Genomic DNA, 17,584 nt, shown 5'->3' with positions numbered 1-17,584 from the left:
GCCCAGGCTGGTCTTGAACTTACAAAAGATTCTACTGCCTTAGCTTCCCAAGTGCTGGGATTATAGGAGTGCACTACCATGCCCAGCTAAATTAAATTGCATTTTACAGAGCAGATTGTCTGTCTAATAAGCAGACGTGTTTCTGCAAGCCTTCACTGGTACATTTGCACAAAATTTCAATAATGCCCTCTGAGTTGGTTTCAAGTGATCTGTTTATAATGGCTAACCAGTCAGATTCTATGCTCCAGTTTGCATTCTTCTAAGAGGAATGGAAATGCAAAAGAGATTCTTTTATAAATTCTTTTATAAAATCAAAGTAATTGCTCTATTTCACCAAGTCTTATCAATGGACAATTTGTGTATAACACTCTAAACACTAAGCACTCTAAAGAGCAATTAATAAAAAAGTCTCCCTTAATTTAACCATAACTACATTTTAAAAAAACATTTAGCATGCGTTTAATACTGTGTTTTTTTAAAAAAAAAACTGTATGTATTATTCCATGTATTTTAAAAGACTGTGTGAGTTACTATTCACACTAGACAGTTCAGAAAATATAAATTGGGAATGCAGTGGCCCATGGAGAATACACAAACATTTTCACTTTTAATCACATCTTGCTTTCTTTTCTTCAGTGTTATACCACTGCCTTAAAGCTAAATGAATCTTAGATATCAGAATGCACAGTGACCTTTTATGCCCGTTTTGATTCCAAAATAATCTTATAATCTAACCAAGTAGTTATCCTGTCTGTCTATAGACATTTATGGTTATAAGTATTTTATGTATCAAACACTAGGAACATAAGCATTTCATAGCAGCAGTATTTTACTTATGCAGTTTGGCACATTTATGTGTCAGGGTCACTAAGAGGAAAAAGTGGTGACAGTGTAGCTAAGCAACTAGAATTCATAATCCATTTTATCTGTATCAGCAATAACTGGATATTCCAAAGATAGTGGATCATGCACAGTGATATCAGGTAGGAGAAAATAACACAGAATTTATTTTCCACACTGGGTCACTTTGAGCAGAAAAGTGCCTGCTATTATTAATTAGTGCTGAAATAGTCCCAGGCAAATAGAAACCATACCCCATTTAGTTATAAATAAAAACAAATTATTTTTGATTTTGAACAGAATGCACATTTTATAACATTTTCTAAAAGGCCAAATATAAGGACAGAAACAGATTCGTAATTGCTAGACTGCTACTAGCTGGAAAAGTGTAGAGAAGAGATGACAATCAAATGACACAGGGGATCTGAGGAGGGAATGGAATTTTCCTACATGCAGATTGAGGCGGTCACTACCTCACTGTCTGATGTACTTGCTGGGGTCCTAGAAGTGAATTTCACTGAATATCAATGGCACATAATTTTTTCAAGTAGGAGAGTTAGGAGACCTTAAAACAAAGCTGGTAGAAATTTGAATTTAGAAGGAGCTATGTCTTTTTTTGGTTGTGATGGAAGCAAAAGGAAAGCAAAATGACTATTGTATCTGTTTTTTAAAAAATGACACAGAGCTACCCTAGAATCATTCCTAAGGAGTCAAACCTAAACATATACTGCCGTGGGAGAGAGAGCAGAAATTTGTTCCAAGATAGAAATATAATTGAGGTATGTGGTGGAGTGGTGATCACTGGTACATAAATACAATAAAACCCAGGAATAAATGGTGGGTGCCACAGATTGTGATTCGTAAGCATTCTGTAAGTCAGATTTGTCTATGAGATCATTTGGTATTTCCTTGGATGATAATATGATCATCAGAGGGCTTGCTTTTACAGATAAGGAACTGGGAATAAAAGGTAGTTAACTGTGCTTTATTCATATTAATGTGACATCACTAATATCCTCAAGTTAGTGAGAACCATAGAACTTTGAGATATATAAGATTTAAGTTTCATGCCATAGGGATATCTTTGTCTCGTAAAACATCTTTGTTGATATCATTTTTACATTGTCAATATGAAAATTGTCTTGTTTTGTTTTCTGCAGCTCTAACTAAATACCTGAGACAGAATAATTCTTAAAGAAAATACATGTAATTCCTATAGTTCTGAAAGTTGAGAATTCGAAATCCGTGATACTAGCATCTGCTTGCTAATCTATAAGGACCTCTTTGCTATTTCATAACATAGCAAAATGCACAGTACAATGAGACAAAATATTCCAGCTGGAATTTCTTTTCCTCTTCTTAGAAAACCATTAGTGCCAACATGAGAGTTCAACACTCATGACCTCATTTAAATTTAGTTACCATATGGTGACTTTATATCCAAATACCATTAACACACAGATTTGTATAGAAGAGTTAAGGTGTGTTTTGTGCATGTAGTAACTCCCTCTGACGAATGTAACAACTACATACTGAAAATATATACTAATAAAATAAAATTTCAAAAAGAGATAATATATGATTTGCAAATATTTTCTTCCCCACCTCCTCCAGAATATATGATTTGATTAGTAAGTTTCAAACACATGAATATAGCATGAAGCATTCAAACAATAGCAGAAACTATTCAACTTGAATAATATTAAACACCCTTGAAAATATATTGTACATAATTAGCACTGGTTCACTTTTCATCCACAAATGCTTTATCCTATATATTGTCCTATTACTCCATTCAAAATAATTATGATTTTTTAGTTTAATTTTCCCAATGATGCAGTGATCTCTAAGATCCATTTTAGCTCTAAAATGCAAGGACCTCTAAAATTCAATGTGTACTTAAACTCTAAAACCATCCAGGTACCATTATTGGTATTAATGGAAAGTAATATATATATAGTAAAGAGAAGAACTTCAAATCCTGGTCCTGTACCTGAGATGAGAACTTTAGCACCATTTCCCTATGTGTGAAAAGGAAGGGATCTGTAGTACTTTCCAAAAGGCACAGGGTTGTTGCAGGAATAAAACGTAGAAGTAAAACAAGAAAACCATTTGAAGCACTGATGCCAGCACATAATCCATAGTAGCATTCAATATGGAATCCTATCTTTTGATTCAAGGCTTAAAACAGAGATTCAGTAGGGCATGCTGATCTAGGGTCTGAATTTGAGAGTGATAAGTTCCTTGCAGATAAGACACGCTAGCCAGACAATTGCTTTATTTTTTTTTTTAATCACAGAGACCATGTGTAACACCTGTTTATCTCTGAATTGAGGGCTTCTGTGTCCTGCCACCTGCACAATAATTCAAACAAGCCAATAACAATCTCTTATGGAGTTAGGGGTCACTCAAATCAGCTTGCTTCTACAACCTGGGGCATCTCACATCCCGTGACTGTTCATTAAGTTCCTGAATGTAGCTTCTGGGTATGCTATTGAAAGGCACGCCATGTCCTTCCCCTTTGGGTTATGAGTGTTTGTGACTAGTACACTGTTCTGGCCCTCATCTGTGTCAGGTGCCAAGTCTGTAGCATTCTCTCTCACGCAGAGAGGAAGTGAGCAAGCTGTTACCAAGAAACGACTGATAGCAACACTAAAAATAGTGTTCATTAATATTACTAATGCTATCCATATGAATGTTCCAAATCCTTAAATGAGAAAGATAAATAACTACAAAGACTGCATGCAGCACCAAGACTGATTGCTATTACTCCTCATGGACTCATGCTTCAAAACTCCATAATGCTACGATTCTGATTCCTACCAAGGGATTAGCAAAATGCTGTGGTTTCTAAAAAAAAGTGTTTGTATCTAGGAACAAGTTAGCAGAGTCTTGCAAGATTTGTAAATTAATCACCCCTCAAGGACTGTTTGTGAGTCTGACATAGAATCTCAACTGCCATCTAAATTTGAGTACTTTAAAAACAACAATGAGGATTTAGATTTGTGTGTGTGTGTGTGTGTGTGTGTGTGTGTATGTGTATGTGTGTAATTTAACTAGAATTTTTTCCCATCACCGAAATTAAACTCAAATCTATCTCAGTAGAAACGGTATGGCAGTAACTAATGAATTCCGGAGAATGTGTGGAGATGTTTGTGCCCCCAGTGATGGCTATGTGAACAATCCAAGCACTGTCATTCACACCAGCTATGAATGCCAAGGATGTCTTTAATAACATACTTAAATCTCATTATACTGAAATGGCCTCTATTTGATTCAATGGGGTCTACCACAAAATTCTCAAGAGCATGGTTTCGTGTTCCATGGGGTATAGCTTTGCATAACTTTATTATTCTTTTGTATTGCTGCACAATGTTGTTGGGTCAGTGAGTGTCCCATTGCTGCTATGGTTAATGCAGTCATGCATTATGTCATCAATGTGCATTCCAAAGTTATTAAATGATACTTCCAATTTTTCATGTATTTTGTTGAAATAATCTTACATTAGTTTTTCCCTGATGGAGTTATGCTGACTTCTGCAGAAAAACAGGGTTTGCTTTTTTTTCTCTTTCTTATTATTTGCTTAAACACACCCTACAAACTACAGAACTGGACATCCATGTACATGGCTCTTCACTGTGTCTATTTTCTAGCTAAGAAGTGACCATCGTTTTCCTCCATTCTCTTCTCACATTGATAAACTGTCCTAGGCAATCAAATTCAAAATGTCCATTCATTTTACTACATGTACAGACTTGTCTGAAATTTCACTGAATCTCAGGAGGAATGCCAGCCAGCCTTACAACTGTTGTCATTCATTCATTCTGTCAGTAAATGTATAGTAAATCATTTCTATGTAAGAAATGCTTTGTTAGGCATGAGAGCAAAGTTAAAAAATTCTTAGTAATTACATTTATGTAAATGACATTCTAGGACAGTGAATTTGTTGAATGGTTAGATTCAGATCATGTAAAATATTTGGCAAAAACATGGAAATCTAGATCAATGCTTGTTTACTGAGCCAAAAATCTTTCTAGTAAGGCCAGAGGCAGAGACTGAAATTTGGGATAACTTATTGGAGAAGGTGAGCCTAAAAGACCAGTTTTATAGTTCCTGTAGCTCTTGCACAGATGAAGCAATATGTGGAGAGAGTCAATAGCAAATGTGGAATAGGGGCTGGAATAAGGAATCTGAACCAGTCAAGGTAGTCATAGCATAGACAAGGCAATTCAGAAATTCTCTAACATTTACCATGACCTCACAGTGAAGCAGGACTTAGAGAGGCCTGGACAGGTGGCTTGAGACAGAAGCTGTCCATGCATAGTATACCTGCCCATTGCCCTCTGATGTGAGTCTACCTGACTCTCCAGTCCAAGTAGTCCAAGACTTTTCAATGAGGCCACTGGACAAAATGGGACCCTCAGGATTGGGTTCTGAAAGCCATCATGCTGTTTCTATCTTGTCCATCTTGAGGTCCCAGCTACCTCTCAAGCAAAACACCTGACTGCTTTTTCTATCACTCGTTAATAGTTAATCCCTATCTTGCCAATGAAAATATTTCTGCAACTCCCTCCAGCCAGATAAATCCTAGTAAGTTTAAATTAGATGCCTGAACAGCATCAGTCATTCAAAAGGCTTCCAGAGTGACCACACCATCTCCCTAATTATAGACAGCAGAACTGCATGCAGCTCCTTAATGGGCTTTCTTCATGACCATGGGGCAGAATGGATGCTTCGTGTTACACCTCAATTAAAAATTTTTACAGCCTCAAGGAAAGATGTATGTTAGCAGAAGCCTCCATATTTCTGAAGACAGCTGGAAAATTCTGCTTTTAGCAGAGTGCTGTTGGCAATGCAGAAATCTGATCATGTCATATCTGTACTGAAACACTTAGAGAACTCTCATCAATTGAAGGGCATCCTACCATAACTTGCTATAAGGTAAACTCTACTATGAGTTAGTCAGAAATGGAATTCCCAGTTTTACTTCCACTACATACCCAAGGCACACTGACACCTCCACCCAAACAGGTCCATGCACTACTTTTTAGGAAATACTACGTGGGTACTTGTCTTGGTTATTTTTTCTCATTGCTGGTACAAAATACTCAACATTAAGGAAAAAAACAAAAAGCTTTATTTAGTTCACAGTGTGTGGAGGTTTCAGTCTGTAATCTACTAAGGCAGAATTGCACGTGGCAGAAGGTAACAGATCATGACGGTGAAAACAGAACAAATAACAAAGCAATAGGGGAAAGGCCAGAGAGAAGACTCTTTCTGTCCCTTATATTGTATGTAGGCTACACCTACTTGGCTGTAGCACTCGCATCCATAATCCTGGTATTGGAACATGAGTCATTCACACTCTTTGGAAGCTTGCTCCCATGACCACATTAAGCTTTGAGGAGACATCCTGCCTCAAACCATAACAGTACTGATCCACACGTGGGCCTACACTGTCCTTCTGTGGAGAATGCCTTCTTCACTTCCTATTCCAAGCACTGAATTTTTCTTGTACTTTAGAAATACCACCTTCTACATTAAGCTTTGCCATAAGTGAACATAGACAGGACACCACTGACTTACAAATTTTCATAATATTTTGGACTTTCATTAGAATACAAATTCCCATTCTGAAAGGTCTTGCAGGTTGGACGAGGTAACATTAATCTTTGCATTAGTCATTCATCTCTGAATGAATATCTTACACATAGGCACCCCAGTATCGCCATCACATTTGACTAGTAATGGTTATCATCTCCTCTCTTTTTGTGACTTCTGTGTCTCACTTTGGGACCTTTATCTCTTATACATGATCAACTATTATAAGACAGGGAGAATTGTGATATTTAAACAAATGCATAACCTATTGAGAACTTTTGAGGGATGTTTCCTTCCAGCTGGTGGGATCGAGCATCTTTGTAAAAAACTTTGAAAGAGACAATGTTACAGGACAAGTTAGTGGCTAATATTATTAGTGATTTCTGTTCACATAGGATATTTTAGAAACACAAATTATACCCACAAGAGAACTTGTATGAGACATCCAGAAATTTAGCCAATGGTACCTGGTGATTAAATGTTAAATGGCAAAGTCTCTTTAGACTCTGAGTATAATCCTAAAGATGATGATTTTTCATTGTGAAAATATATCCAAAGTGACAGTGCTTTGTGGCTGAGGAATGGCAGAAATCATATTATGTAATTCACATCTTGGTTCAACTTTGGGTCACTTTCACAAAAATTAAAGCAAGTACTTTAATTTTATGTTAGTGGCCTTTATTTATTTCACTGTGTCACCTTTTAGCTTCACGAACTCTTTTCCCCCCCTCAAGCCAATTAAAAGATTCCTGATGATAAATGCAAGATGGTAAAATCTTATCTCTAAGCTGAGATATTTTGTAAATTGCCTCAGGAGGCCTTTTTCTGAAATTGCACAACTAGTGTCAATTTGAAAACCTTACAGTCTTCCATGAGTGTCCCATGGAACCAGAGCTGAAGTAGAGATTGAAAGCTTTTATTTATCTTCAGCAATGACAGTTAAACAGTAGTCATCTAGATAAAAGAAAGATGACTGATGCAAACCGTGAAAATGTGCTCTCAGCTCCTTCAATATTCCCAACTCAAGAAATTTAGATGGTTGAAAACAATACAATCTTTCTCAAAATGTCATAATTCCCATCAGCAACTCTTTTACAAAAACTAAAGAGCATAAATAAATGAAAACAATACCTGGGGGGACTAAAATAGCAACCATAGAAGAATTAAAGAGAAATTCACTTCTATTATTTTCCTAAGTTCACACAATTGTATGAAACACTGATAGGCAAAACATTTCCCACTCTGGATTTCACAGGACCTGAAAAATAGATCTCATTCAAAATCATGATATTTTTAGGTGGTTAATATCTATGAGGGGCTGTAAAATTGTTTATCCTTTAAAACAGAATTTTTCTACCTTAATTTTTAAAGTAATCTCAATTATCAGACAATGTTTTACTCAAAGTGCAAAATAAAATCTCACACAAGGGCCAATTACACACAAAGTACATCTAGAGAACTCAATATAAGCTGTTTCATTTATTAGTTTATTTTTTCCATTAAACAAATTAATTCAAATGATATGCTGAGTGCCAATTAAGGCAGTAATGCACCCTGCCCTGAAAGGACTCATTTTAACTCTGATAGTGAACCTAATCCTAAAGTTACCTCTAGCCTGTCCCAGTCACACAGGAATGTGAGTAATAAGTGATTTTGATGAGGGCTCTGGCAGAAGAAAGAACAAGATGAAAAATAAACCACAGGAAGGAATGAATCATTAAAAGGAGTGCATTTTATCCACTAGAACAATACACTTGGAACTGAAATGAACCAGTTTTGGATACTTAGAAAAATTCTTTTGGGATGTTGGAAAAAAATAAGACTGTCTATTTACATTTATAGATTTTTATATTATTTATATATATAATGTGTTGATTAATTTTCTCTAGCTGCTGAAACAAAATACCTGACTACCAATATTAAGGAAAGAAATATTTATTCGGCTCACAGATTGTGGAGGTTTTATTCCATAATCAGCTGGTTCCAAGGCAGCATGTTGTGGCAGAGGGGCAACAGTTCATGGCAGTGAAAAACAACAAAAGCTATAAGAGCAAAAGAGGAGAGCAAAATAGACTCTTTCTGGGCCTTATATTTTATATAGGCTACCCACCCTAGGATATTCACATCTATAATCCCAATATTGGACCATGAATCAATCACAAATCCTAGAAGTCCACTCACACAAATGCATGAGGCTCTGGGAGAACATCCAGACACAAACCACAACAATACTTATTAGCATATGCATCCTATGTACTGGAGATATAAAATTCATAAATAATAAGTATAACGTGAGCATGCTTGCTCTGTTTTTAATTTTTGGTGTATACAATAAAAACCATAGACAACTTGGAACTATCAGGTGACTGAGAGTAGGAGAGGAAGAAAATGAACTTTTCTATTTTAGGAAGATCACTTGATGACTGCATAGAGAGTAAATGGAGAAGACTGAACTATAACAAATGTATAAGTGATGTGTCATGATGATGTAAGCAAAGTGAAAACTGAGACATACAAGCTTGGCTTTTATTGACGAAGAAAAAAAAATGACTCAATACAGCCTACTATAATTTGGCCTGGAAGGCTTGTGAGGTTCTTTGAAGGACTTCAAGTCTCAGATTCAAGGGCTGGAGATAGGAACAATAAATCCTTAATTTTCATATGTAATACGAGAAAAGATTTGAGTTAATTGGGAATAAAAGAAATCCCGAGTTTATCATCTGAGTTGCAGAAGTGTGTTGAGCATCTGTCTAGGTAAAAACATTGAGGTAGCAGTTGTATAATTAGATCTTTTACTGAAGAGACACCAGATGGTGACTCAGATTTATGAGAGTTTTTAAACATATATGGTTAGTTGAGTTGTTTATCTTTTAAATGAGGTGGCTAAATTCAAATTTCTTGGAAGCACTTGCAATGTAGCATGTAGATTGAATATATAGTTTCCTTCACAGTATTCTTTCTTAGTGCTATAAAATTCTTTCTTAAACAAATTATTCATTGAATATGTAGTCCTTAAGGTAGGAGTATAAAGCATTAACTTCTTGAGCAATACTGGTTTAATGATTAGGATGGGTGCAGAGATCAAATAAAGACTATAATTAAAGAAAATAAGACAAGAGCATAAAGACAAATATCACATGATCTCATATACATGTGAAATCTAGAGAAAATTTAGCTCATTGAAGTACAGAATAAAGCTATAATTATCAGAGAATGGGATATGGTGGAGGAAAATAAAACTAGTCAAAGGTTATACATTTTCAGCTATGAAGGAAGCATAAATTATGAGATCTGTTGTACAGCAGGGTAACCATAGTCAATCATAAAGCACATTTCAAAATAATAATTTCAAATTTGTCACCCCCCAAAGAAAGCAAGTAAGTGGGATGATTTACACATTGACAACACTTAGTCATTTATAGAAATAGTATTATGATTTGTCAATTGAAATAATATTTAAAAACAAGGAGAAAGTCATAGTTTGACAGCCTAGAGTCAAAGGCATTAAGAAAGAATTGAATCAAGCTGGTAATACAGGAATCTGGAACCAGGAAAGACACAAGAGTTGCATTTAGCAACAAATAAAACAAGGTGTACTTTAAACAATCAAATATTCTGTTCTTCTGTGAATTACTCAGGCTTTCATCTGTATATCTACAGCATGAATGTTAATGTAAAAAATGGAAATAATGAAATGTAAGTGAAATTAATCCATTACAAAGTGAAAGTCAGTTAGTTCTGATCGTTGTTAATTGTCAATGCATTTTAATTTAAAAAATTGAGTCTCTTGAATCTTCTCTTTCTTGCAACTAAAGAGTCAAAAATATTTTATCAGATTTCAATAGCCTATTTTTAAAAAATTTTGGACAGATACTCAATGCTAATCACTATTGAAAGATTTATATAGTATCTTCTGAACTTTATTTTTGTGTTTCTACAATAGTGCATTTGTATACAAATATGAAAATTGACACATTTTTATTTTTCTAAAAAATGAAAATATAAAAACACAGTGATATATAGGATTCTTTAGTCAATTCTTTTTAATATATATAGTTTTCCAGTTTTAATGCTTGTATAGTATTCTTCCCTGTATGGTTAATGCAATTCATAAATTCAGTGACCAGTTATGTTGATCCTTAAGTTCCTCCCTATCACAATTAATGATTCTGTAACTCAAATGGTTGGTTTTTAATTATAGTTCATTAAAATTATGTGTATTATATGAAAAATACTTGTTTAAACTTATAGTCTTCAACATAAAATACTTATCAAAAGCATATATATATTAAAATCAATTTGGAAATAGCAGATTTGTATCTGCCATTTCACACTCATTCTGAGAAATAGTTGATTTATCTCTACTGTTTCATATGCATTCTGAGACTGACAAAATTATCAGTATAATTTAATTTTTACATACACATGCATGTAAATGCACAAACAGGCTCTGGGTGAGTCCCTGAGACTCACAGAGAAGTGTACAATTTCCTGAACACATATTTTTAAAGCACAGATTCTTTTGTCTGGTAGTTTATAAGGTGTTTTGGAGACTGTTGAGATGCATGTGATCTCTTTTCTGGTTTTAAGGAATCTATTTCCTGGTAAAAATTATGTTTACCACTAAGACATAGACCAGTAAATCTCTGTCAATATAATTTACTCTCTCTGGAATTTCAAGAAATTTTAGTTGGTACATATCACAAAATTTACAGATGCAAGTTCCTAATCCTTGGTAAAAAAAAGATCTTTTGTCAATTTATTATTGTGAATAAAATCTATTTGGTATTTATAGTGTAAACTGTGTCTTAGTTACTTTTTTTTTTTTTTGCTGAGCCAAAATACCCAGCATTCAAAATTAAAGGAACAAAGGTTTATTTAGCTCACAGTTTGTAGAGCTTTCAGTCCATGATCAGCTGGTTCCAAGGCAGGGTGGCATGGCAGAGGAGAAATAGTCCATGGCAAGCAGGCAGTAGACAGCAAAGCATCAAGAAACAGCAAGTACAAGTGATGAGCCTCTTTCTGTCCCTCATATTTTGCACAGGCTAGGTGGGTAGTACTCACGTCCAGGGTGGTGCAGCCTTAGTCCTAGCTTCGTGCCCTGAATCAGTCCAGCATCACATTCTTGGTCCCGAAATCACACACCCTGGAGCCAGACACTCCTGAAAAGTCCCACCAGTAACCACGTGAGACTTTGTGGGGGCATCTAGATACAAGCCATTACGGATGCATAGTGATTACTACATGTCTACAAATAAACTTTTCAAAAGGCAAGTTCTTTGGTAAAAAATATTTATTTTATTTAAATTTCATTCTTTGGAGAATATAAAAGTCACCACGCCATGAGACAGTTGAAAGTAGCCGTTGTGTACCAGATTTTGGGACAATTTATTCTCCATGGTGAAATCATTTATTCTTATGTGCTTGAGTCATAAAATATAGCTTTGGTTATAGAAGCCAAAGGCATGCAGTTATTTGTAAACCTAGGATGAACTTTGTTGCTCTTCTTATCACCTTTTCATGGTCTGAGATCTTGATTTGGAACATCGTAGTGATAATGTAACAAAAAATGCATCAGGAATATGGGAGGAACTGACATAAAAGATGTTTCTTGACTCATCAGGGTTTCCATACTGAAGTAAGCTAAATTGACCCATAAGAAACTGCCTTTTTATATCAAAATGGTCAAATATAACTGTATGTTTCAATCTACAATGCACACAAATAATGAATATCCAACTACATGAATATAGGAGACACAGGAAAATCACGCCTTAAAATCTTGCCTTGGTTATGTTCATGTTTAGCGTAGCCAGACTTTTTTCACTATTAACGCTATGTAAACCTTAGCTCAGACACAGCTGAAATATCACAAATATTTAATTAGTCTGGTTCAAATCAATGAAGCTGAAGCTCTGCTCTACTTCCTCATAAAACACGTACACTGACATTTTGCAAGAGACACCATATGCAAGAATTCTTCCACCTTCACTCCAGTTGCTCTAAATTCAAATAATACTGACTTTAGCATCTCATTATGGGAAATTGACATAATTAAGCACTCTTCAAAGAAAAATAGACTCTGATGTCCCTAATGCTATTAAATATTTACTGTGCACATCATTGCAGTAAATTCCCTGACAGAAAGTGATTCTACCAAAGTAGATCAAATAAGAACATCACATTGCCTTGTAGCAAGTGTATCCGGCTCTCTAAATTATTAAACAATATATATCTGTATGCATAAAATATAAATGCAGTAGCTGCATCAAGAGGAGGCTGAAAGTTCTATGGAAGAAAACGTGCAGAATATGTTTTCTGGTACTCCCAATGCTCAGCGTAGACATGTGGTTTGCTGTGTTTGTCTTTGTAGTGAGGAATTCCATCATCCTAAATGTTGACCCCTAGGAGCAAGTAAGAGAGGAAAAAAACAACAATTACATACAGTCTTGAATGCATTTCTCTTGCATAAAAATTCTCATTTTAAATAAACACAACAAGTGAAAAATGAATATGCAACCAGAAAAGTAGCTCAAGTCATTAGAACTCAAAGCTGGATTCTGACAGAGAACTGGACTCAAGTAAGCAAAGTGAAAAGAAAAAGAAAAGAAATAAAACGTGGACATTGTTGGTGTTCATGGTGGGTAGGAAACTAGGCTTATCAGGAATGTTGAGATAATCATATTCATGCTACTTTGTTTAAATAGCCCAAAATTTTAACATTGGAATATCTCTGGGCTCCAGATAAAAGATCAGAGGATCTGGATAATGTCCAAAATGACTTGATTCATAAATGATAATAAGATGGTAAAACTCAGACTTTTAGTAAAGATTAAGAAGGAAACATTATTCAGCCAATTTGAACTCTTCAAAAGTATCTAAATTCTTCAAAATACGCATGTGCATATCTTGTACATGCAATATGCAGCAAAGTAGATACTACTTCAATAATTATCAGAAGTGTTTTGTACTGCTTATGAAATTAGCTAGCTACTGATACCACATATATTTTTTAGTAAAGTTATTTCAAAATGGAATTTCTTCAGAGGAGGAGCATTAGAAAATTAAAAAAAAACATATAATGCATGTATCTATCACAGATATCTTATGTGTGAAATTGTTGAGAGGATTATTTTTACTTCTTAAAGGAGGAAACTGATGTTTATCCGTGCAGGAAAGAGTCAGACTGAATTCATTTCCAGATTTGATCCTAGAAACATGCTCTGTCCTTTGTATAATGCTGCTTCTCTAGAAACAAATTGAGTGAGTTCATGATTGAGGAAAAATGATCTATCTCACAGTTGAGCTTAAGAAAGTACATGAGGTTTTAACATACAAAATAAAAAATAAGTATTATTAAACAGTAAATGATTGTATGTAAGGAACTATTTTTGAATAAAAGCCAAATAAAAGGCTTAAGAATCTTCTTCTGAGAGAACTTATATTAGGATATCATACCACATCCTCTTGTTTATACCACCAGCAGACTTCTCAGCACAAACAAGAAGTCAAGAAGAGCATGCAGTGAAGTATTTCAGATCCTAAAGGAAAATGACTTCCAACCCAGATTCATATACCCTGAAAAACTGTCCTTCAAAATGGATGGAGAAATAAGATACTTCCATGAAAAAGAACAGCTGAAGAACTTCATGACCACCAAACCAACCCTGCAAAGAATACTGAAGGACATTCTAGATAGACATAAGTTAAAAAGCACTAATCAAGGCAAATAATTAAGCAGAGTGGAAAGGTAAAGAATCAGTAGCAGAAAGATAACATGTGAAAAATAAACCAATATATATCAGTTATAACCAGTAATGGAAATGGTCATAATTCACCAATTAAAAGAAATATACTGGCGGAATGGATAAAGAAACAATAACCAACCATACGCTGTATACCAGAAACCCATCTAACCCAAAACCCATCTAACTCATAGACTCAAAGTCAAAGGATGGAAAACAATACTTTAAGCAACAGGAAGCTCCCAAAGCAGAAGTAGCTATTCTGTTTGCAGAAAACGTGGACTTCAAACCAAGAATGATAAAAATAGATAAAGAAGGTCACTACATGCTAGTTAGGGGAAAACTTCAAGTGGAAGAGATAACAATCTTAAATATATGCACCAAATTGGGGGGTATCCAGCTATGCAAAACAAATATTAACAGAAATGAAAAATCAAATAAGCAATAACACAATTTTAACAGAAGAGCTTAACATGTCATAGACCCAAAGAGACAGATCAACTAGACAGAAAGTCAGCAAAGAAATAACAGAAGTAAATCACTTGTGAACAAATTGGACTGGTGGACATATACAGAATGTTCCACCTAGTAGCATCAGAATATACATTATTCTCAGCAGCACATAGAAAGTTCTCTAAAATAGAACATATACTAGCCCACAGAAAATGCTTAAGTAAATTCAATGAATTGAAAATATCCTATGCATGTTATCAGATCATAGCACCATGAAACTAGAAATCAATGACAAAAGAAACTGCAAAAACCCCACCAACACATGGGAATTGAATAATACACTCCTGAGCAATCAGTGGGTCACAGGGGAAATAAAAAAGAAATTAAACAATATCTACAAGCAAATGAAAATACAAATACAACTTAACAGAACCTGTGGGATGCAATGAAAGCAGTCCTCAGAGGAAAATTTATTGCGGTGAGTTCCTACATCAAGAAAACAGAATGAACACAACCAAACAACCTGATCATATACCTCCAACTTCTACAAAAAAAGAGCAAGTCAAGCCCAAAGCCAAAAGAAGGGAGGAAATTATAAAGATCAGAGCAGAAATCAATGCAGTATAGACTAAGAAAGCAATCCAAAGAATCAATGAATCAAATAGTTGGTTGTTTGAACGAATAAATAAAATTGATAAGCCCCTAGCCAACCTTATTAAAAAAGGGGAAGAAAAAGCTCAAATTCATGCATTAAGGAATGAGAAGGGTGAAATCATTACAGACCAGTGGAAATACAGAAGATCATCAATACTTATTTTAAAAACCTCTATTCTCATAAACTTCATAACCCAGAAGTAATGGACAGATTCCAAGAAACATATGCATTACCAAAAGTGGGTTCACAAAGATGAAAAATTGCTAAATAACCTAATTTCAATGAACAAATTTGAAATGTAAGAAAAGCCTAAGTGTAGACGGATTCACTGCAGAATTCTACAAGAAATTGACAGGAGACTTAATGCCAACACTCCTCAAAAATCTTCAATGAAGTTGAGAGGGAAGAAATCCTCCCTGATTCAATATTGGAAGCAAGTACTACTTTAATACCAAAACCTGGAAAAGACCCAACCAAAAAGAGAACTACAGGCCAATCTCGCTAATGAACATAGATGCAAAAATTCTGAATAAAATATTGGCAAACAGAATCCAGCAAATAATCAAGAAGATTATACATCATGAACAAGAAGGATTCATCCTAGGAATGCAGAGATGGTTCAACGTATGTAAATCAATAAAGGTAATCCACCATATCAATAGAGCCAAAATTAACAACCATATGATCATTTCTAGAGATGAATAAAAAACTTTTGATAAGGTCCAACATTTATTCATGCAAACCTTACAGAAAATTGGAATAGATGGTCTTTAGTTCAATATGAAAAAAGCCATTTATGTCAAATCAACAGCCAGCATTATATTAAATGACCAAAACCTGAAAATCTTTACCCTAAAATCAGGAACAATACAATAGTGTCCATTACCACCACTCCTATTTAATATACTGCTGGAAATACTAGCCAGATCAATTAGCCAAGAGAGAGACAAAAAGGAGTAAGCATAGGAAAAGAAGATGTTAAATTATTATTTCCCGATGACATAATACTCTACATAGAAGACCCCCAAAACAGTATTGAAAGACTTGTAGGTATAAATAAATTCAGTAATGTAGCAGGATACAAAGTTAACACTCAAAAATCAATAGCATTCCTATACACAAACAACAAAATCACTGAGAGATAAATAAGAGAAGCCACACCATTCACAATAGTATCCAAAAAATGAAATGCTTAGGAATCAATATAACAAAAGAAGCAAAAGAAGATCTACCAAGGGAAAATTATAATGCCCTGAAAAAGAAATTAAAGAGACCTCAGAAAATGGAAAGACATCCCTTGTCATGGATAGGAAGAACAAACATTGTGAAAATGGAAATTCTCCCAAAATTGTTATACAGATTTAATGTAATTTCAGTCAAAATATCACTAGCATATATCACAGATCTAAATAAATCATTCCTAAAATTCATCTGGAACCAGAAGACAATAGCAAAGACAATTCTAAGCAACAAAGGCAAGACAGGAGGCATCACAATCCCTGACTTGGAGTTATACTACAAAGCTACTGTAATAAAATTAGCATGGTACTGGAATAAAAATAGACCTGAAGATCGATGGAATACATTAGAAGATACAACTACAATTACACATACACTCAGTCACTTTATCTTTGATAAACACATTCCCTGGAAAAATAAATAATAAATGATGCTGGAAATATTGTCTCTCCACATGCTGAAGACTGAAACTAGACTCATGCCTATCACCATGTACTAAACTAAAGTCTAAATGGATCAAATATTTAAATATTAAAACAGAAACACTATATCTGTTGGAAGATAAAGTAGGTAGAAATCTTGAAGGCATAGGGATTGGTAGAGAATTTATGAACAAAAATCACCGCACAGGAAATATTTTCCAGAATCAATAACTGGGATCACATCTTTAAAATGTTTTGCATGTCAAAAGAAATCTCCAGCATAATGAAAAGAAAACCCACAAATTGGGGAAAAAAATCTTAGTCAACTGTCCCTCAGACAAAGGACTTCTATGTAGAACATATAAAGAATAAAAAATAAGTCAGACCCCTGAAATTCAAAGACCCGATCCAAAAATGAGCACCTGATATGAATACACAGTTCGCAGATGAAGAAATACAAATGGCAAATAAATAAATGAAAAAATGTTCAGCATCACTAGTCATTAGAAAAATGCAAATTAAAACCACACTGAGATTCCATCTCACTCCAGAAAGAATGGCCAGGATAATGAAAACTACCAACAACAAATGTTTGGGAGGTTGTGGGAAAAAAAATTCTTCTGCACAGT

This window comes from Cavia porcellus, unplaced genomic scaffold (genome assembly GCF_034190915.1).
Source record: "Cavia porcellus strain 051 isolate PalLab524CR breed Dunkin Hartley unplaced genomic scaffold, mCavPor4.1 scaffold_17, whole genome shotgun sequence".
NCBI classification, from domain to species: Eukaryota; Metazoa; Chordata; class Mammalia; order Rodentia; family Caviidae; genus Cavia; species Cavia porcellus.
The sequence above is the reverse complement of the archived record's forward strand: the minus strand, read 5'-3'. Positions refer to the sequence as shown.